At 47.9% G+C, this 22750-nt stretch overlaps 1 protein-coding gene across 1 annotated transcript in view; it reads left to right on the top strand.

Annotated features, from left to right (window-relative positions):
• Positions 1–6614: 6614 nt before the first annotated feature.
• plppr3b (phospholipid phosphatase related 3b) overlaps positions 6615–22750 on the top strand; it is a 40420-nt gene continuing 24284 nt past the window's right edge. The window contains exon 1 of the mRNA XM_028814719.2: positions 6615–6942. The gene's annotated coding sequence lies outside the window, so the exon portion shown is untranslated. The remainder of the gene's footprint in view (positions 6943–22750) is intronic.

The following is a 22750-nucleotide window of genomic DNA, read 5'->3' as shown; positions in this document are numbered from 1 at the left end:
AGGGTGGGGTTTGATTTGTCTTCAATTCTTTTTTGTATAAATTGATCTGTTTGTATGTAGAGAAAAGTCCAGCAAAATGTCACCTTTTATTGGCTAACTAAAAAGATTACAAGCTGTGGAGGCAACTCAGGCCCCTTCATCAGGCGAGACGTAATCCATCCATCTTCCAGCCCTCTGAATCCGAACACAGGGTCACGGGGGTCTGCTGGAGCCAATCCCAGCCAACTCAGGGCACAAGGCAGGAACCAATCCCGGGCAGGGCGCCAACCCACCGCAGGGCACACACAAACACACCAAGCAGACACTAGGGCCAATTTAGAATCGCCAATCCACCTAACCTGCATGTCTTTGGACTGTGGGAGGAAACCCACACAGACACGGGGAGAACATGCAAACTCCACGCAGGGAGGACCCGGGAAGCGAACCCAGGACCCCAGGTCTCCCAACTGCGAGGCAGCAGCGCTACCCACTGCGCCACCGTGCCGCCCTGGCAAGATGTAATCCATAATCTATTTGTATGGAATGATTACAATAAAATTAATAAATACAAGAAAAAAATTAAATAAATAATGTGACAAATCAAAATACGCGCCAAACAAATAATCAAAGACAAACAAAAGCATAAAAACAGAAAAGGACGACAGCAGCCGACAAAGTAAGAAAACGAAAAGAAGAAGAACAGCCGCTTGTGACCCCCACCTCCCCAACAGCAGACCCCCCACCTCCCCTCCACTCGCTGCTGCTCTTGTACCCCCCCCCCCCCCTTAGTGAGGGGGGGGGTCAAATTGCTCACCAATTCAACTCCATTATTTTAGGTTAAGTTCACGTGATTTAACGGCGGCCGCGAGCCAATGGCGCTGTTGAGGACTGAAGTGTTCGTTCTGATTATTATGGTCTGTCGTGATCTGCGCTCATATGCATACTAGCAGTGTCTCCGATTTTGATCGAATATGAATTATTGGTTTACATTCGTGTCTATTGATGAGGTTTTGTTTGCTGGCCGATCAAAACCTCTGACAGTCTGTGACAGCTGAGCTGCTAGTCGTTTAACTGTCACATGACAGCCATTTCTTTTTTTTCTAGTGACGCGTCTGCACGTTTTCTATAAGCAGGTGTTTTGTTTTGTTTGTTGTTGTTGTTTTTGCCACAAGCACAATAAGCAGATAAACAACAAAAACCGTGGTGTGTCATTTCAGTATCGTCAACAGCACTTGCGCACTTCTTCTTAATTTTCAGTTTTTATTAAACGTTTTATTTATTGTCACTGCGGTTTAGGTGACGATCTAACGGTATGAAACAAACGATTAAGGACATGATGTGACTTCATTGTTGTTTTGTTTTTTTTTTTAATAGTTCGGCCACCCATCCCCGAAGTGTAAATGTGAAATTCCGCTCAGGTAATGAGAAGTGTAAGGTGTTGTCACCAGGGGGCGCACTGAGGACCTCGCCGAGAGTGTAAAGAGAATCTTCTTCCACAAAAACGGCCGTCCATTCTGACAGAGCGGAAAACTTCTGCTTATTTCTATCAGATGAGTCCACCTTTGATTTTCCACCATTACTTTACAATACCACTTCTGGCACAAACCGGCACCACAATCAACTTAAAACCAATCCGTGATAAACACAACAGCAAATCCTCCGTTCCATTTTGACGTACTTTGTATTTATGAAGTACCCTAACCCTAATTTTATCCAAAGTGATGTACAGCACCTGAGCTACGACTGCCTACGCTTGTTTAGTTTTTTCCGTTGTTGCTCCGGCAGGTGAAGTGACTTCGTCAGGGTCACCGAGCACTGGAGAGAATCCAAAGGACTGGAAAATGGCAAATATCATCCTGTTCTATAAATCCATCCATCCATCCATTTTCCAACCCGCTGAATCCGAACACAGGGTCACGGGGGTCCGCTGGAGCCAATCCCAGCCAACACAGGGCACAAGGCAGGGAACCAATCCTGGGCAGGGTGCCAACCCACCGCAGGACACACACAAACACACCCACACACCAAGCACACAGTAGGGCCAATTTAGAATCGCCAATGCACATAACCTGCATGTCTTTGGACTGTGGGAGGAAACCGGAGCGCCCGGAGGAAACCCACGCAGACACGGGGAGAACATGCAAACTCCACGCAGGGAGGACCCGGGAAGCAAACCCAGGTCCCCAGATCTCCCAACTGCGAGGCAGCAGCGCTACCCACTGCGCCACCGTGCCGCCATGTTCTATAAATGAATATATAAATTAATATCATCCCATTATATAAAAAGGGTTAATGGGCATCACAGGAAAACTAATGGAAGGAATTATTAAGGAGACAATTGACCAACACCTGGAATGGACAGGACAGTCAGCATGGGGTCAGAAGATGGAGGTCGTGTTTGACTTACAGGCTGGAATTCTATGAGGAGGCAACAAAAGGATAGGAGCAGAGAGGAGCAGATGAGATTATTGATGAGGACTTTCAGAAAACATTGATAAGGTGACACATGAGAGGGTGGGCATCAAGTTAAAAGAAGTGGCAGTTCAGGGTGATGTTTTTAGGTGGGTGCAGAATTGGCTCAGACGCAGGAAGCAGAGGGTGATGGTGTGAGGAACCTCATCAGAATTGGTGATGTTAAGAGTGGTGACCAGCAGGGGGCAGTGCTATTGTTAATATATATAAATGATTTAGATAGGAATATAAGGAACAAGCTGGTGAAGATGGCAGATGATACCAAGATAGGTGGATCAGCAGGTAATTTGGAATCCGTTATATCATCACAGAAGGACTTGGATAGCAGACAGGCCTGGGCAGATTTGTGGACGATGGAATTTAAATGTAAAGAATTACACATAGGAAGTAAAAATGTGAGGTCTGAATACACAATGGGGGGGTCAGAAAATCGAGAGTCCACATTATGAGAAGATTTAGGAGTCGTAGTGGACTCTAAGCTATCGACCGTCAGTGTTCAGAAGCCATTAAGAAGGCTCACAGAATGTCAGGTTCTATAGCGCCTTGATGTGTGGAGTACAAGTCACAGGAGGTTCTGCTCAAGCTTTATAACACACTGGTGAGGCCTCATCTGGAGTCCTGGGTGCAGTTTGGGTCTGAAGGGCGGGATGCTGCTTTATATAGCGCCTTTCAGTGTGGCCAACACTTTACAAGTCAAGCAGTAATACAATAGAAAGCATCAGAAGATATTAACAGAAGTCAGATACTAAGATGAAAGGCACCATCCTGACCAGTCTTTATTCCATATAGCGCCTTTCACACTGAGCACCACTCAGGTCTGTGTCGGGTCTTCAGCCAGTTGTTATGAAATGAATGAGCAGGGTGGCACAGTCCGGTGTCCGCAGTGTAATCACAGTGAGTTGTTGAGAGCCCACTGTTTCTTCATGAAGTAGTTTGCTGAGGTTTTAGATCAGCGTTTCCCTCTTATCTAGCGCCTTTCACAATCTGCTTGTCTCGAGTCCCACACCCACCATCCCACACTAAGCCATCGGCCAATGGAGAGAGTCTAGAAGACACAAAGGGAGCCAATCAAGGAGCACGTTTGTGTCATGGCAGCTTCACCATTTCCAGGACCGACGAGTGATCTCCGCACAGAGGCCGATCTCCCCGCTTATCTCTGATTTGATGGACTACTGACATTCGGACTTTGGCAGGAACATCTGGGCCTCTGAAAATGGTGACCCCTAGTGGCACATTGGTACAAATTCTCAGACAAATTGTAATTTCCACACAATGCCAGACATGGCTGAGGCACGGAGATGTAGGGTGGTGGCGCTGGTCCCCAATGACCTGCAGTCACCCAGGGGGCAACAGCCTGGGCAAAACTCAAGGCACAACAGCAGAGAACCTGACACTGGCAGTGAGTGGGCAAGAGCAGCACCAGGCTGGCAAAGAATGAAAATGGAGACCAAATGGGAAAATCCAGAGGATGATAACCTGCTGTGCTGATAAACAAACGAGGCAGGAGGAAGGAATGGGCATTTCATTGGGCTTTGAAATATTTGGGCTAGAAATGTGCTGGTAAATTGCTGTGCCAAGCTGGCTTCAGCTCTGTGTGGGAAATGCAGGGTCGGGAACTGATGAAAGGATCATCTAGTGGTGGGCTTTGTGTGTTCACGGAGGTCTATGGGTGGTCTTCTCCAAACAGTCCACAGGCTCCACCCACATTACCTAAAACATGGACATCTGGTTCAGGCGTGACTCGACACATCTGTGTGTGTGTGTGCCCTGGGGCAAACTGGCACCATGCCCAGCGATGACTGTAAGTGCCATCCAACACACACTTGAATGAATGAATGAATGAATACAGACGTGAAAGAATGACTGAACAAAAGAAGAAATGAACGAGTGAATGAATGAATGAACAGTCAAAGGAATAATAAATGATGGCTTAACATGTTCAATGAATGAACGAGTGAACATATCAATGGATAAATGGATGAATGAATATACATACAACATGAGCTAAAGGAGGAAAATATAGGAGTTCATCAATTAATGAATGAATCAACAAATGGAAGGATTAAAAAATGGATGAGCAAACGAGCAAATAAATTAAATAAATGACTTTATAAGTGAAATGAGAGAAAGAATAAATAAACATATACAGGAGAGAAGGAATGATTACATGAACAAGGAACTGAATGAGTGAATGCATTAATGAAGACAAAAGTGAAAAAGGAATGAATGAATGAATGATGGATTAGCATGTCAAGAAATGAATGCACAAATTAACCTAAATGGAGAGATGAATGAACGAATGAACAGACAGTAAGAATGAATAATCAATGGATTATGTAAGAAACATCAAAGGGAATGAACGAATGATAAACATGTAAGTAAATGAAATGAATGCATGAATGTACATAAAGTAGAATTGCAAAGATGAATGGATGAATGAACAGTAAATCAATGAACATTTGAATTAAAGAGCGAATGGACAGGTGGATTAACATAATTGTGAGTGAATGAAGAATTGGTGAACATAGAAATGAAAGTGTGATTTAACAAACTGTGAGGGACAGCTGTGTCACAAAACAAACGAATGAATGAATAAACACAAAAGGATGAAATGTGATTTACTCAATGAATGAATGAATGAAATTAATGATGAATGAACATGGAAATAAATGAATGTGCACATAAATGAATGCATGGATGAATTGGACGGATTAAAACATGAAAGAATGATTGTGCAAACAAATGAAAAAGTGTAAAATGAATGAATGAATGGATGAACACAGCAGGTAAATAAACGTAATGGAAAAATGGATGAGTGAATGAACGAACAAATCAATGTATAAATGATCAAATGAATATGTTAATGAATGAATGAATGCCAACTTCCTGCGAATGCCCACTTGTTATGTGCCACTCCAGTCCCTGTCAGCTGCTCTCACTCACACGGGCACCCAGACCAGCACAAGATGGCACTTCACTTGCCACCTGCCAAGGAGTTGCAAGAGCAAACACTTCCTGTAAAATGGAAGCTGCCCCCTAAAGTGGTGCTCAGCACGTCAGCCATGCCAGTGGTGTGCCCACCACATTATTGCCCTCACACTCTCTGGTGCCTTCCTTGCCATTGGCCGGTTACCTTGTGCCCTCACTTGTCCACCTCAAACCACAGGGGCCACTGGCTGCATTGATGATGGAGACCACCGCGTGTTTGCACCATGGACAGTACAGGTGACCCCTTGCACTGCTCAGGACTAGAAGGTCCATCTTGTAAGCTCTTGACCAAAGTTTTCCGCTCTAAGAATTCCCAGAATAAGGCAGACTCACACACCTGCTGGCATCTTAATGCCACCTAAAAATGCACCTGACTTGAGACACCGGCGACGTTAAGACGTTAAGGGCCCTCATCGTGGCACAGTCTAGGTGGCAGACCACCAGTGTGAATATCAGACCAAGGACGCCGGGGGCTTGGGGCACAAAGTGTGACTCACAGACATAATGTCACACAAGAAGAATGTCACAAGTCCCCAGGCCAGCATCTTAGCGACAACAACAAATCCAATAGGTGGCGCTCTTAGGTCACGTGAAACAAGCTGGCCACTGGATTCTGAATCTGGGACAGTGCTCGGGGTTCAAGATGACCCTCTGCTCAGGGAAGGAGAGCCCAGAGCTCTGAATGAGAGATTGAAGAAGAGACGAAATGAGAGTCGCGTCGCCTTTGGGGGTCGAACCGGAGTCCGGCCAATCAGCGTGCTGCTCCAGTGGACGATCGATAATAATTGATAGCGCAGGAGGCGACGGCAATGACTGATGAGCCAATTAAAGAGTTCCAGTTAAGGCGCAGGTAGCCGTCGGGTACTAAAGGGCTGATGAGGACCGGGGGAGGGGCGCCATTGTTTAATATCTCGTCCAGTCTCGTCGGGACTCCAGACAATGCCTTTGCATATACAACCCCCCAAACACACACACATTTGACCCCCACCTCATCCCCCTTAATTCAAACAAAGCTCGTCTGCGGTCTTTCTCATGCCCTTTAAACGCTCCCATCGCCGTCTCGCCGCTCTCTTTGTCTTTATGGTCCACGGCCGCTTGGACGATTCTCTATGGAAACCGCAAGGCAAATGGTGTGAAGAAGAAGGGGCGGAGGGACACGGGGGTGGAGTTGGCCCCAAAGACCACGCCCCCTTTCCTCATCCCAACCCTTCTTCTCGCCGGCTTTGTGCGCGGCAGCCTGCTGCACAATTAAACAATGAGCCGCACCGTGGACCGTCCGAGGTGACACGCACACTCACTCTCGCACGCGCAGCCCCACATTCTGAAATCCCGGGACCCGGTCGGCGTGCCTGCGCACCGATCACCGCCTTCATCGTCTCCTCCTCCTCCTCCTCCTCTCGCGCCTCTCTCAGCGCATGGATGCGTCGTCTACCGCAGCTGTGAAACGGAATCGGAACTCCTCGTGCTTGTAGCACCCGGGGGCACCGGAGACACAAAGACAAGGTGAGCCGTCAGCCGGTCTTGGTCTGCATGAAGGCATCGGGGTGCCTCCGCTATTTGTGTTTGTCTGTGTGTGTGTTGTATCAGGGTACAACGGGGGTCCGTGGGCGCGATCCTCGCCGATCGCATCCTATCTCAGCTGACGGGTTTCCCCTCATTTCATTCATTACTTGTCAAACGATATGGGGGTCGAAAAGCGACCGCTCTAGTCCTTTAAATTGAGAACCAGTGACGAGAAAGGATTAATGGTGCCGTATAATGGCACCGGGGGGTTACGGCTGCATGTCAAAATAATTATTGAAGACGGCCAATGAAACGACACCAACGTGCGGATAGTGAAGTGGCAACGCCGCCCACGGCGATTCATCTTGACGGTCCATTTAATTGTCACGCTGCACAGTGGCTCTCGTGTCCGGCGCCGACCTCTTCATGCGGCGCTTGGACAGCACGATGGCATCTCGGCTTCCGAAAATGACAAACTTGGCACTTCAGCGTCACCTGTCCTGCGTTACCTTGACAGGCGGCAGGACGGACGTCTTCACTCTGCGGGGCTTCTTGCCGTTTCTTTCTTTGCCTGCCGGCCTTGGCGCATCGGCTGGCCATTGGGTAGAAGTGGGCATCAAAGTGGCGCGCATGGCAGGTGCTGGACGTGTCTGTGACGCCGAGTCGAGTCCACACGATACGGGGACAACCGGGAGTACCGTCGGCGAATCGGAGTCGGGCCGCGAATGGGGGGATTCTTGGTTGGAAACAATGTCCCCATTTAAAAAGCGTCTGTCTGTTATATAGTGCCTTCTATCTATCTATCTATCTATCTATCTATCTATCTATCTATCTATCTATCTATCTATCTATCTATCTATCTATTATATAGCACCTTCTATCTATCTATCTATCTATCTATCTATCTATCTATCTATCTATCTATCTATCTATCTATCTATTATATAGCGCCTTCTATCTATCTATCTATCTATCTATCTATCTATCTATCTATCTATCTATCTATCTATCTATCTATTATATAGCGCCTTCTATCTATCTATCTATCTATCTATCTATCTATCTATCTATCTATCTATCTATCTATTATATAGCACCTTCTATCTATCTATCTATCTATCTATCTATCTATCTATCTATCTATCTATCTATCTATCTATCTATCTATCTATCTATCTATTATATAGCGCCTTCTATCTATCTATCTATCTATCTATCTATCTATCTATCTATCTATCTATCTATCTATCTATTATATAGCGCCTTTTCTATCTACATACAAATAGACAGACATAAATAAAAAACACTTTATAGAAAGAAAAAGCAATACATGATAGATAGAAAAGGTGCTATATACTAGATAAATAAATGGGAAGAAAGGGTAAGATACAATAGAAAGAAAGAAAGAAAGAAAGAAAGAAAGAAAGAAAGAAAGAAAGAAAGAAAGGGACCGTCAAATAGATAGCTAGACGGATATGAAAGGCAATTTGTAAATATGCCAATGTAAGAATATGGCTGTCACCAGTGAGTGGTTTGCCATGTGTTTGTGTTGGGTACCCTGAAGGGGCATTAGATATAGTGCTGGCATACGTGAAAGGAAATTCCACGATGCCCTGTTCCCCCAGGATACCAAAGGGCATGAAACACAACAGACAACGGGCATCTGACCCTTTTACAAGAAAATGGGTGAGGCCTTGGACAGAATGTCTGGCTGGCACTTATTCCCAGATAGGGTGGCACAGACTGGACTGTCGCTCTGACCAGGTAGGCAGCTGCACAGCTCCACTTTAATGGCTGGCAATGATTTGCAATTGTAGCCCTACCTGGAGTTACTGGAATGTAAGAACACAGGAGATTTTTAAATGAGAGGAGCCCACTCAGTCCTTTTGTTACGTGTTTCTTTAGCTAATCGCTAAGCTGTCCCACCAGATCCTTCTTTAAGGTTGTCGAGGTTTCAGCTTCAACTCCACCGCTCAGTAGTTTCTTTCAGACTCCCACCACTCTTTGTGTGAAGAAGTGCTTCCTGGCTTCAGTCCTAAGTGCACTTCCCCTGACTTTCCTGTCATCCTTGGTTCCCCCTCTGGCCCTGGCAGTAATTTTCAGATTTGGTTTTACGTGATGCGAGGACAGGAATTCAAGTCACCTCCTGGCCAGAAGCCCACGGCCTGAGGAGACAGGAGTTGTAGAAGCTCAGCGCTGACCTGGCATGAGGTGGTGACCACCAGGGTCCAAAGAGCAGGAGAGACAGAGAGAGAGAGAGAAGGGGAAGGTGAAGGAGGGGCTTGGCAACCCCTACCAGGCAGGCATGGCTCAAACCCTGTGCAGGTGGACCCTGTGTGGCAGCGGGTATCGTTCTTTTCTGTATGCTTTGTACTTTGGTGTTTGCTCTTCACTGACTGTGTGCCTCATTTAATGAAGACCCCCCTCCCCTTGTTATTTTGAATAGTTAGCCTCATTGATATACTTCTGAGAGAAGGGGCTGGACAAGACCACCTCGATATGACAGAACAAAGCCAAAATAAATAAGTAAATGAGAACAGAATATGAAGCAGCCTCAGGCGCTGATGCCCATCGGCCAGCGGTGCCCACCTGAGCCCTGTTTAAAGAGACAGCAGCAGACTTAAGGGGTGAGTTATTCAGTAAGAAGAGCATTTCAATTGAAGATGTTTGACTGATTATGACTGCTCTGCCAGTCTGTCCCTGTGCCCGCTCGGTTGTGTGGCCCATTGTCTCCAGATGCCCCCATCTGATGTGCACACAGGAGTGTCAAGAGTGCCAAGAATGGGACTGGTGCAGGTGTTTTGGCCTGTTGGTCTCATGGACGCGTTGGTGGGCACCAAGACTCCTGATGGTCCACATGCTCATGTCGAGGCTCAGTGACCAGCGACTCGTCCTTCATGTTGAATTATTTGGCAAGTTTGTGGAACCAGCAACATTTTGTGCTGCTTTTAATTCTTTGACCCGTTATGCTGAGGAGTGCCTGACTGATTGTCACTGTCACCCACCCAGTGGGTTACCTGTCCATACTTGAGTTTTCTCAAACAGGCTGTGCTGATGACTCTGAATTAGTTTGTTGGTTTCCTTGATGGCTTAATAAAAGAGAAAGTTCAGAACATGTAGGTTTAATTTTGACAACGTCACGCAGCTTCTGAGCCACCGTCACCACCCAACCTCCCAGTGGACTTTGGCCCACCTTATCCTGTTACAATAATGAGGAAGCGCATAAAGATATAAAGTAATTAATATAATATTATATAATAATTAATATACAGTATATATAAAGACAGATTTATAATTACAAAGTTATATATATATATATATATATATAGCCCTGTGGTGGGCTGGCACCCTGCCCGGGGTTTGTTTCCTGCCTTGTGCCCTGTTGGCTGGGATTGGCTCCAGCAGACCCCCTTGACCCTATAGATAGGATGTAGCAGGTTGGATAATGGATGGATGGAAATATATATATATGTATATGTATGAATATGTGCATGTATGTATTGGGCGGCATGGTGGCACAGTGGGTAGCGCTGCTGCCTCGCAGTTAGGAGACCTGGGATCGCTTCCCGGGTCCTCCCTGCGTGGAGTTTGCATGTTCTCCTCGTGTCTGCGTGGGTTTCCTCCCACAATCCAAAGACATGCAGGTTAGGTGGACTGGCGATTCTAAATTGGCCCTAGTGTGTGCTTGGTGTGAGGGTGAGTGTCCTGCGGTGGGTTGGCACCCTGCCTTGTGCCCTGTGTTGGCTGGGATTGGCTCCAGCAGACCCCCGTGACCCTGTGTTCGGATTCAGCGGGTTGGAAAATGGATGGATGGATGTATGTATTTAAATAGACATCTTTGAGGGTGGCACACCGGTCGCTGGCACTGCCCCTCTGCTCCAGGACCACAGGTTCAGTCCCTGGCATGTCCACTGGCTAAGTGGAGCTTCTTTGTTGTGTGTCCACAAGACGCGACTTTAACTCCGAGTGAGTCATTTTAGTCAACGGGGGGTTCTGATCGTCACGTTCGTGTTGCTTTCTTCGCATAGCGCCCACCGTGGCACACCTAAAATGTGATTTGGGTATCATTAGATTATGGGATGGAAACAAAATTAAAAGTGAAGCCTTCAGGGGCATTTGGGGACGGGGATGAGGCGAGACATCGGCGCTACAATCCAGTCACGGTTACGTAACGCTTCAGGTATTTTTTGATTTATCGATTGACAGCAAGAAAGTCGCTTTTTGTTTTATTCGAACTGAAGCTTTGCTGGTTTTGGTTTGCAGTTGTCGGGTATGACGGGCGCTGTAATTCAGTCACAGTTTTGTATAGCGCCTAACGTCACGCACCTTAAACGTGATCAGGATTCTTTAAGGGAATGAAAGAAAGTCTTATTCGGTCTCATAGATTTGGGGGTCTTATGTATGGCACAAGGCAGAAACAAACCCTGGACAGGGTGCCAGTCCATCGCTGAGCGAACACACACACACAGCACTAGGGCCAACTTAGCGTTGCCAGTCCTCCTAACCTGCTTGACTTTGCACTGTGAGAGGAAACCTAAGCGCCTGGAGAAACCGACGCAGACTCGGGGAGGACATGCAAACTCCACACAGAGACAGCCTGGGACACACGCCCTGGTCTCCGCCACCGTGCCGCCCTCCCTAACGACGTGTATTCAGTAAATGAGTGGACGATGCCCGCTGCCTGTCTAATGCAGGTATTTGGAAGTGTTTGCTGTCTCCCGCCCCGCATGTCCCTTCAGCGCCTTTCCTCGCTCTCCGCGTCTGTCTGAACTCCGTGAAGCCCACTTCTCAAACTCTCTTGTTATTTTCGAGGCGCCTTTCTCTCCTCCTGGCCGTTTTTCTCGATTTCCTCTTCGTTGAAGTTGACTCTCAGTGTGCCTCCTACGCCTTTTCTCCTCTCTGCGTGTCTCACATTCGCACAAATTCTTTCACTGCCACTTTCACCAACTGACCAACACACACAGAGCTTGGTGTTTTATTACGCAGCAGACGACACTTTATCGGGGGATGTCACATTACACGACTGCCAGTCAAAGGGGATGCCAAACTTGATGATCTCTTTGAGTGAGTGTGCCAGGTTACATGACTAGTAATTACAACACTCAGTGACGACTTTCCAGCACAGTTTTTCAACAGAGCAGGGGTCTGTGCGGCGGGTTCACAGGTGCGGTGAATTCTGCCCAAACCATGAGACATAAAACACGTGACAGCCCGACGAGCCTCTCTTCTTCTTGTTAGGTCCATGACATCTGTGTTCCTTGTGCCTCATCGCTGCATTGCCTGCTTTGGGTGGGCACTCATTTGCTGCCAGCTCTCACATGCACACGGAGCCCACCTCTGTGACTTTTCAGACCATTTGATTTTGTCAGCGGCACGGTGGCACAGTGGGTAGCGCTGCTGCCTCGCAGTTGGGAGACCTGGAGACCTGGGTTCGCTTCCCGGGTCCTCCCTGCGTGGAGTTTGCATGTTCTCCCCGTGTCTGCGTGGGTTTCCTCCCACAGTCCAAAGACATGCAGGTTATGTGGATTGGCGATTCTAAATTGGCCTTAGCGTGTGCTTGGTGTGTTTGTGTGTGTCCTGTGGTGGGTTGGCACCCTGCCCGGGATTGGTTCCTGCCTTGTGCCCTGGGATTGGCTCCAGCAGACCCCCGTGACCCTGTGTTCGGATTCAGTTGGTTGGAAAATGGATGGATGGATGAACTTGTTAGGGTTAGGACTGAGTGGCTGGGTATGTCAGACAACACGACGAGCGAGTGATCGTAGCAGTGCACCATGACCGCCTCCTGACTCGCTAAACTGTGGAAATGAAGTCGCTGGAAAAGTCGTGCAAAGAGCCTTGGAGCTCTTCTGGGCTGGCATGACATGCTGGGTATGATGGCAATCAGAATAAGCTGTGCTGGCACACAATAAGTGCTCAGTGAAAAGGAAGTGTGGGATGTCAGTGAACTGCCTGCCAGTGTGGGGCCCATAGCAACGTCACTGGGGACGTCAGACTACACGACTGTTTATGATGGGATGGCTCTGACTCGCCAATATTATGTAAATGAAGTCTATGACTAAAAATCACTTGAAACGTCGTGTAACGTGGCACGGCCTGTAGGGAAGGCTGCAAAACACATCGATATGAATTTGTCTTTTACTCTAAAAACGCTGATATCCTTGCTGGTGTTCAAACGTGTAGAGGTGGGCAGCCATCTAAGGCTTTTCCATCATTAATATTATTATTAATTCATTTGGCTGACCCCCTTTTTCCATTTGACATTTGACAGACACAGCTGGTGATATTTCTTTTATTTTTTCCTATCACAGGCAGGTGAAGTGACTTGCTCAGGTCACACAGTGGTGTCAGTAGTGGGATTTGAACCCACAGCCTCGGAGTTTCAAGTCCAATTTCCAGTTGTAGCCTTCATTTCTATAATCTTAGCAAGTCGGTGGCAGTTGGCGGTGCCTTCTCTTAACTTTCAGTCACACAATGTGACATCCCCAGTGACAGAATTAGTCCACGAGTCGCCCCTCAGACAGGTTTGATTTTGTCTTCAGTTATCATGGGGGATACGCGTGCAGGAGGACTGACCACCATAAGTACAATACACAGAACACAGCAATGAGGACTAAGGAGCGCGGGGGGCTTTGGACCTGACAATAAGAACCGAGGCTCGTCTGTCTGATGTCTCATGTTTTACATTTTGTGAAGAAAAGAAAACTGAGAAGAGCTGAACTCGCCATAAACCCATCTTACAGCACCGGCTCCTTCTTCATCAGGCAGTATGACGAGGACGCGCACCAGGACCCTCAGCCCACCGTCACCCTAATTTGACAGACCAGTCATTTAGTCCAGCAATGAGATCAGCAAGACCGACATCCCCCTTTGACTACAAGTCATGGCATGTGACCTCGGCGGTGCCCACCTCTGGTTTTCAGTGTGCCATTCACTGGCACCCCCACATGGCTGGTGGCTGCCTGTGCAGAGCTTGCGTGTTCTCCAGGGGTGTGTGTCCCTTTTCGGTTTCTTTCATGTGCAGGTGGGGTCAAATGGTGACATTAATTGTCAGTGGACACGGGTGCGCTCACAGATTCCAGGGCCGCTCCCTGTCTGCAACCCCAAAATGGACCAAGCGGGTTCAACAATGGGTAGGAGTCACTGCGTGGGTCAAGAGCCCCCACCCAATGTTCATTACACGTTTATTGCTCAGAGCCCATTCTGTCAGCGTTTTCACGTTTATCTCGTTTCTTCATCTTTAGGAGGACCCCCTGTGCTGTGACTCACGTGCCGAATGTGGCAGTAGAAGCCTTTGTGTGATCATCATGGGCGGCGATTATCTTCTGCGACAATCCGGTGTAGGCTCAGCTGTGCATGACTCACTTCATCTGCATTTTGAGTTCATTATTTCTTTGAATCTGTTTTGATTTTCTAAATATTTTGCATTTTTTGTAACATCCTGTCTACTGGAAGAAAGGAAAGTGGCACCCTTGGGGTGACGGACCTGTCAAATCGGCACGATGTTTTTAATGGCGGCTGCCTACTTTAGTCCGGCGTGTTCTCAACCTTTACCCGGCATGCAACAGCAGGTGGACGACGAGCCGCCCACAGGTCACCATCCGCCATCCCTCAATTGCGGCGCTTCATCGGGGTTCAGTGCGAGGCGAACTTCGAGATTTCATTTGTCGCTCGGCATATTCGCTGTGGTCGCTTAAATAAAGGGTTAATACGGCAATGGACTCTCGCAGTGCGCGTGCGTGTATATGAAGGCGCTTGCATTTGTGTGCGCGTGCGCGTCTGTGAGTGCATTTGCATGTGAGTGTGCGCGTGTCTATGTACTGGTGTGATTACACACGTGTGCGCGCGCATGTGTGTATGTGTGATTGCACGTCTGTGCGCGTGCGTGAGTCTGCCTGTGAGCGCTCCGATTGCTTCCCTTTCCCTTTATGGGCATCTTTAGGGCAACTGCCTGTCGTTCACCCCTGCATTCTCCGCGGCCCAGTGTGGCATGGCCGGCTCTGTACGGGAGTTAACGAGGACGAGAAGCAGTTTACTAAACAGCCGCTCCTGTTTTCTGGAGCTGAAATTCCATAAAGTGAGGCCAAGTGTCCCCATCGATTGGCACCCGTTCGCTGCTCTTTTTTTTTTTTTTAAACCCATATGGGGTTCAAATGTGAAAGCAGCAGAAAGCCGCGCTTTGCTGATGTCGGTACTTTCGGTGACACTTAAATTTGAGCCTTGAGGCTACCTGGGCGAGAGAGTAATACAGTAATTACAGAGAAGCGGCGCGGCTCTTATGGCCGATAATTTGTCGACTCGGCAGGAAAGGCGGACCGCTTTAATGAGCCCCCAAGAGTGGCGGAGCGCGCTGTTCGTCCGGGTTCAAGGCGGCATTTGATCGGATTGCTGTGCCCAGCTGCAGATTGCGGGCTTAACGTCTTCACAAAGCACCAGTGAGCTCTGATCAGTGCTACGTGTGCTGGTCGCCTAGACGCCTGTCCGTCCATTAGCAAGTGAAGGCAGCTACTCGTAAGTGGACATCATGTGCGGAGCTCGACGCGTTGTTGACTGCCGTGTGTTGCTGTTCTCGCTAGAGGGCGCTATACCGACCTCGTTTGCACTTTTTACAGTCGATGCTGTTACTATTGATGGAGCAGTGACTTTCACAAAAGACCATGTGTGCGTGTTTGGGTGTTACACAGTTCACAATAAAATTTCGGCACGCTGTGTCAGGAAGAGGCCATAGACAAGTGTGGGACCCAACATTGTAACCTTGGGGGTACCATTGAGGTGTTTTTTCTTTCCTTTTTTTCTCCAGTGAGATTTAAGGACAGTGCCACCTGGTGGCTCAGAGCAAGTGAAACACCAGTAGAGTCTTAAGCCAGACCAGCAGACAAAAGGACGAGAGCTTAAAATGACTTACCTGGGCAACGTCAGGTGCTGCTCTAAGTCTAACTTAATAAAAGGATATGCCCCTGTGTATCTGTGTACCCATCCGGTTCCTATGTCTCTCTCATTCCAACAGATGGCGCACCACAAACATTTGTAGCAATACAGTGCATTGCACGACTTGGTGCCACGGCCCACCTGCCAAGTTGTTTTGCCTACCTAAGGTAAAGTCATCCCTGATGGAGGATCGCAGGAATCGTGAGAAAGAGGGGTCCTTTCATCGGACTGGCTGGCCCAGCACTGTTTCAACCGTGGAATGGCCAACAGGGGGAGGCAGCTTGATGGATGAGGTCTCCAGGAGTCTAAAATTATCCAAATCTTTTTACGTGATATCATCTACTGTTACATTCTGCTCCATACTTCTAAATATTTTTTAATTTTTTATTGACGATTTGTTCTGTTCTGTGTATTGTATTGTATTGTCCCGCTTCTTTTGACACCCACTGCACGCCCAACCTATCTGGAAAGGGGTCTCTCTTTGAACTGCCTTTCCCAGGTTTCTTCCATTTTTTCCCTACCAGGGTCTTTTTTTGTCTTCTTAGAGAGTCAGGGCTGGGGGGCTGTCAAGAGGCAGGGCCTGTTAAAGCCCATTGCAGCACCTCCTGTGTGATTTTGGGCTATACACAAATAGATTGTATTGTATTGCCCTTGCCATTCCAACAGATGGCGCATGACAAACTTGACCTCAGCTGTTATGAATGCCATGCCACTTGAATCAGTCCACAGGGCCCTTTATGAGAGCGTCATCATATCTCTGCGTTGAGTCAACCAAAGTGAGGTGGAAGACTTTGCACTTGGAGCGACTCCTGCCAGCCTAGTAGGCCAAGTTGTTGTGTGTTTTGTGGTGGAGATGTCCGTGTGTGTGTGTGTGTTATTGTGACAGTCTTGTGGATGGACGTTGTCATAAGAAGCTGAACGTTTCCTCCACATTCTGAAATTGTCTCATTGCTGTTGTGCATCAAACTCCTCTTGTCGTCCCCACCAGTCCTGGCTAACCTGTCGTCTCCACTGCTTTCCTCGTTCTGATATCTTTTGCTCGCAGAACAGCCGTTACAATCTTTCATTATCTGCTTCTCTTCTATAAGTTGGTGAATTTGCAGATGTCTTTCACAAAAAATCAGTAAGCAGCACACATGCGGTTGGAGGTCACGCTGATCTCAGACGACATCTGCCTGCCAAATTAGGAATGAAGGAACAAAACAGGCCTGACAAACGAGAGGAGACCATTCAGCCCGTTTGTCACTCGTTTGTCTCATTCAGATGCTTCTTAAAGGTTGTTGAGGTTTCTGCTCCAACTCCTTGTCTTGGTGGCTTATTTCAGAATCCCATAACTCTCAGGGAAAATGAGGTCCTTCAGTCCTAAACACACTTACCTCTAATTTCCACTGATGTCCTCAATTTCATGATTCCCTCTTACGTTGAGCGAATTCTTCAGATCAACTTTATTATCAACACCTGGAGGAGGTCCTCCTGCCGTCTCCTCTGCTTGAGACCAAATGGATTGAATTCTTTGAGGCTGTCACCGTACGGCGTGTCCTACAATCCTACAATTGTGCAATCCTTCACAGCTTCAAGTGCTGCTGTGTCTTTTTTATAATTTGATATACTTTATTAATTGTCTTTACTCGTGATGTAAGCATAAGTTTGATATATGTCCCTATGATCCGTGAAAAACATCTCCTAAAATCTAATTTTTACTCAAAGTAACAAGCCTGTGGACAGGACAGAAATGGACAGGAAGAGTAACACGAGACTGCCATGCAAGCCATCTGACAAAAGAGATGGACTAAGACCAGTGGAGACCACTCAGGACGCGGTCACCACGGGCTACGTTCTATGCATGTTGAGCCAGCTCAAAAGCGTTGTGTCCCTGTTTGGAGTGAATCGTATCCCTGTATGGACTTGCTTGTTTGTCTGATGGGACCCTGGACCTGAAGACACAGAAAAAGAAAGAGTTGGAAATTGCTTGGCACGTCGAAGCCAATGGACAGATAGATAGATGCCCACCACACTTGCATTGAGGACACAGACAGACTCCAATCCTCGGGCCCCAACTCCAGGACAGGTTTTATCACCGGCTTCATTCATCTTTGTACTTTCTCAAGTGAAGTGAAGTGAAGTGAAGTCAACTCAACTCAACCCAACTCAAGGTGAGAGCCCTTAAGTGAAAGGCGCGATGCCCCAGGGTGTGCTGAGTCGGCTCTTCTCTCCAGCAGTTGCCTGCCAGCTACATCCACAAACCAGCGGCACCCAAAGCCAGCGAGGATCTCTTTAACTTCCACTCATGCCAGCACCAATGACAAAGGGGGGCCTCCACCTTAAGTGCCCAGAGAAGCGCTTATGTTGAGTTTGAACTGAAGCAACTCTGTGCCAGCTGCCCGCCGAAGTGCTGTGGTCATAGTGGGGGACACCAATGTATGAAGCCCGGACTTCACACAACTCCTTTTGCATATCATATCGCAGAGTCAGACTCTGAGTTGTTGGGTTTTGATGGAAGAGATCTTGAGATCGAAAACAAAAATGAGGGTCCAGCGTCAGCTGATCGTGGTGCCGGACATGTCCGTGTAGCTAATGCACCTACGTACCTCACCTGGGAGGACTGCCTCTTACCGATGACAAGAGGTACAAACCAGATTGCGTCACACTAAGACAGCCAGGCAGCCGGCCCATCGCATATTCCTTCTGGTCACTGAGCTGCCCCCTGTTGCTGCCAGTGTCGCTGAACGGGTGCCGACAGCAGCCCCGCCATGCAGCAAAAAAGTTTTATATTGATTTATGCATGAAACTATTGCTTTGTGTGCTAAAAATATTCAGCCCTCAAAGAGTTCAACCCAGTCACCAATATGATGGCTCTCAGGTTACTCAGATGAGTCTGTTGGCGTAGTCAGCAGGATAGGAGCTTGAAGGGCTCAAGATGCTGGAATAAATTAATCTTTTTTTAAAAGAGGTTCCTGCGGTGGGTTGGCACCCTGCCCGGGATTGGTTCCTGCCTTGTGCCCTGTGTTGGCTGGGATTGGCTCCAGCAGACCCCCGTGACCCTGTGTTCGGATTCAGCGGGTTGGAAAATGGATGGATGGATGGATAAAATTATGGCATGATGGCTCTGCCCATGCCCATTACCCCCCCCCCCCCCATACCCATTAGTCTTTGCGTTGGAGGGGCCTGTTGGTGTTGTTATGTCCACGGCTCTCTCAGCAGCTCAGATGTGTGGCTTTCCAATATCAAACTTTCCCTCGGTGGTGCAGCCCCCAGTGTTTGAGAGTTGGCGCGGCAAGTCTGCCCGATGTTTCTGCCCGCCACAAACTTGAGGTCGAGCCAACGTAGTTTAATACAGGATGTTCCTGTTTCTGGATTCTGTTTCTGTTCAATAATATTTTAGAGATTCATTTAAGGTTTATTTTGTGTTTGCTGCGTCTTTTTGTCGATTTTAGAATCTGAAGAATTCATATTTAAGTTTCCTTTTGTGCCAAGGCAATCGTTAGATTTCTTAAAAATATCGAATGTTTCATTATGACGGGTGGGTGGCACAATTTTGGCTTGTGTATGGTTGCTTGCCACGTTGCTACTCAGGACAACCGGAGGGCATGACCTGTGAAGTCACAGAATAGGGGGTGTAAAGGTCAGGGGTCATACACTTCCTGGTTACTCGTGACTGGACAGAAACCTAAAAACTCAGAAGGTGTCGGCATTAACTGCAATCTTCTTGGCTTCCAAATCTGTGCAGCGGGATTTCGACGACGTCTTTGCTCACTGATTTCTGTTATGGTTGCTGTTTCTCTTTCATTTTTTTTCCTCCCGGGGTTTTTCCAACTCTGGGATTTCAATCCTGTGGTCTTTTTCTGGATTGGTTTACCAGTCGACGTTACTGGGAAGTCTTTTCAGACGCCATTTTGTTCTGACGACGATCACTACCGTTTTGTGTATTCCGCTGTCACGATGCAGGTCCTGGTTGCTACGGGTGTGGCCTCGTGGGTCACGACGTTGGCGTAGTCGGCAGGATGAAGAAGTCAAAGCTCATCTTGATGGCCGTTTTATTGCCTGAGGTTGGAGAAAACTTTGTGAGCTGTGATGTCTGTGGTTTTTCGTGGCTGGTTTGAGAAACGAGTTGCGGTTTTCGATTTGGATTTCTGGCTCGGGTGTCTCTCTCGTTTTCTCTTCTGGTCCTGACTTTTGGTTTGCTCTTTGACTCTCTTCTTCTTTCTTCTGATCCTCACTCTTAATTTGGACAGAGAGGAACGATTCCCGTTTTGTTTGACCTTTTCTCGTTCTGTGACTTCTGTTTGATCTCATTAGAAGAATTTCTCTGCCTTTCAACCTCTTAAGATGTTAGACGAGAAGCCAAGCAGGGCCAAGTAGCAAACCTAACAAACAGACGACGGATATCCTCGAACCCCTAAAGTGAACCTCCAGGACTGTGTGCCCCACCAACCACAGGAGTGTCGTGACGATGGGGACGGAAATACCAAATAGTGATGAAAATAGGGACATGTCCAATCACAGAACTATTTCCGTTATTGCTGTGAATTTGGGGTCAGGCCTTCAAAAAGACCCCCCAGAACTGTTACTGGCCAACTCCAAATTAGGCCTCACCCAGGCAAGCCAGATAAGAGTTGGAGAGTGGGGTCTTCAGTGGAGACCCTCAGGGGTCTGACTTTTTGTGACTTACAGATGACACAAACGCTGGAGGAATGTCAGACAAGGAGGAGACAGCAAAAAATTAGGGGGTCTCAATTCTAAAACATTTTCATGGATTTGAGGGTGAAAGCGTGCATACGCCAAAAAAACAGGAAAATGCTTATGGCAAAAATAAAAAATTAATTAAACTAATCAAATCTGTCCGTAGTTTACCTTTATAGATCACACTCACGTTGTAGATGTGCGTACGTGAACGCCTTTTAAATCCCACCCAGTTGCCAATCTGAAACAACCATATATGGACTATGCTAATCAGCCTCATACATATGCAGTAAGGATGCTGCAGATCTTCATTGGCTGGTTGAGCCCACTTGACACAGCGAGACCTCACCACTAGCACCTCACCTGCATTTGAGGAGTCCCATGGGTGTGCCCCGCATGGCATTAAAGCGCAGGGGTGGAGGAAGATGTAAGGCGCCAGCGTCTGAGCGGGCAGCCACTATCACCTGGCACGTGTAATGGCATCATTGGTGTCACAATGACTAGTACAGGCCATATGACACCCTGAGCCGTCAGCAAGTCCTCAGAATAAATGAGTAATGGCCTGACCCGGGCCACCAATGCCACGACGTTCGTCAGTCACCTCTTGTGTGTTAATGGCCTGTCGTGGCTTCACTTGCTAGACGCCCTTAGTGCAATTTGAGTGCAGTCAGTTGCACTGGATTGGCAGACGTTGTGCCGAGTCTCCCTTCTCATGCCTTTTAATAGAACACGAGAACCTTCTAGATGAGAGCAGGCCACTCAGCCCCGCCCAACACCTTCTCCATGACAACCGCCCATCAACCCCCAGTGAAGTTACGGCAACAGGCCACACCCCCCAGAGGTCCTCCTTACGGCCGTCTGCCCAATGTGCCCGTTTTTATTCTTTGCCCACACCCTCATTGTAGGGGCTTAGGCGGCGAGACAAAACACAAAGCAGACAATGACTTGTGTGGCGGTGCTGCAGATTTCTCAAAAGAGAGAAACATGAAAACTCTGGCTGGTAAAGAGACAAACCTCACAAGAGTCTTTATAAAAGACAAATGGAGGAAAAAAATACGAGAAACGTACAAAAGAGCAGAAAGGAGCTGCCAGGAAGGCAATCTGGAGACGAACAAGTCCCAGAACTTGAACCCAAGTAAAGAAGCCAACAAAAAGTGGGAAAAATCACTCGGTGCAACAAAATGGATCTTCAGGATAATCACCCATCCATCCAACCTGCTATATCCTAACTACAGGGTCTGCTGGAGCCAATCCCAGCCAACACAGGGCACAAGGCAGGAACCAATCCCGGGCAGGGTGCCAACCCACCGCAGAGGATAATCACCAAAGGACTCAAAGGGGTGGAGTGGTGGCTCTGAGGCTAAGGATCTGCGCTGGTATCCTGAAGGTTGCCAGTTCGAATCCCCATCACTGCCAAAAGAGATCCTACTCTGCTGGGCCCTTGAGCAAGACCCTTAACCTGTAATTGCTCCAGGGGCGCTCGCTGTACAATGGCTGACCCTGCGCTCTGACCCCAAGGGGTATGAGAAAATTAACAAATTCCTAATACGAGAAATCGTATAAGACGAAATAAAGAACAAAAAAAAAACAAAAAATCAACCGGGTGTGCTAGGGGCGGTCCCTTAGCGATGAGGTCATGCCGACCCCACCCATCTTGGGATCCTCCCACAAAATACAACAAACATGGCAGACCAGAATAGAAAGAAACTAAAATGGCATTGATATACAAGACTTAACATCCAAAATGAGCCCAAACTCAGGCTTCAACATGGCGGATATGAAAATAAACGGAGAATTCCGACTCAGGACATCAGAAAACCCACCAGTAAGAACAACAAGTCGTCACCAAGTGACCACCATGCACAATCACGACACCGGGGGTCCTGAGCTCCTGGTCGCAGGGGCCCCACTTGTCCTGTACTCCCAGTTGTAAAGCTGATGTTCCCCTGCCTGAAGCGGCCTTCAACCCGAGAGGTGCGGATCAGCAGTGGCTGCCAGGAGCTGGAGCTCTGGCGCCACTGCCACGTCTGAGGGGCTGCCATCCTGAAAACCGCAAAGCCGGCACTTTTAAAAGGCTCACTTGAAACCGCTTCCCGTATCTGATTGGAGACATCGATTGCACCTGCTGGGCCTCAGCGGGGATTAGCAGATTACGCCGCGCGCTTTCAATTAGTCAGGCCTTCTCTCTGCCGTGCCGCACCCC

Source organism: Erpetoichthys calabaricus, chromosome 12 (assembly GCF_900747795.2).
Source record: "Erpetoichthys calabaricus chromosome 12, fErpCal1.3, whole genome shotgun sequence".
Taxonomy (NCBI): Eukaryota; Metazoa; Chordata; class Cladistia; order Polypteriformes; family Polypteridae; genus Erpetoichthys; species Erpetoichthys calabaricus.
This window is presented reverse-complemented; position numbering and strand designations above follow the sequence as displayed.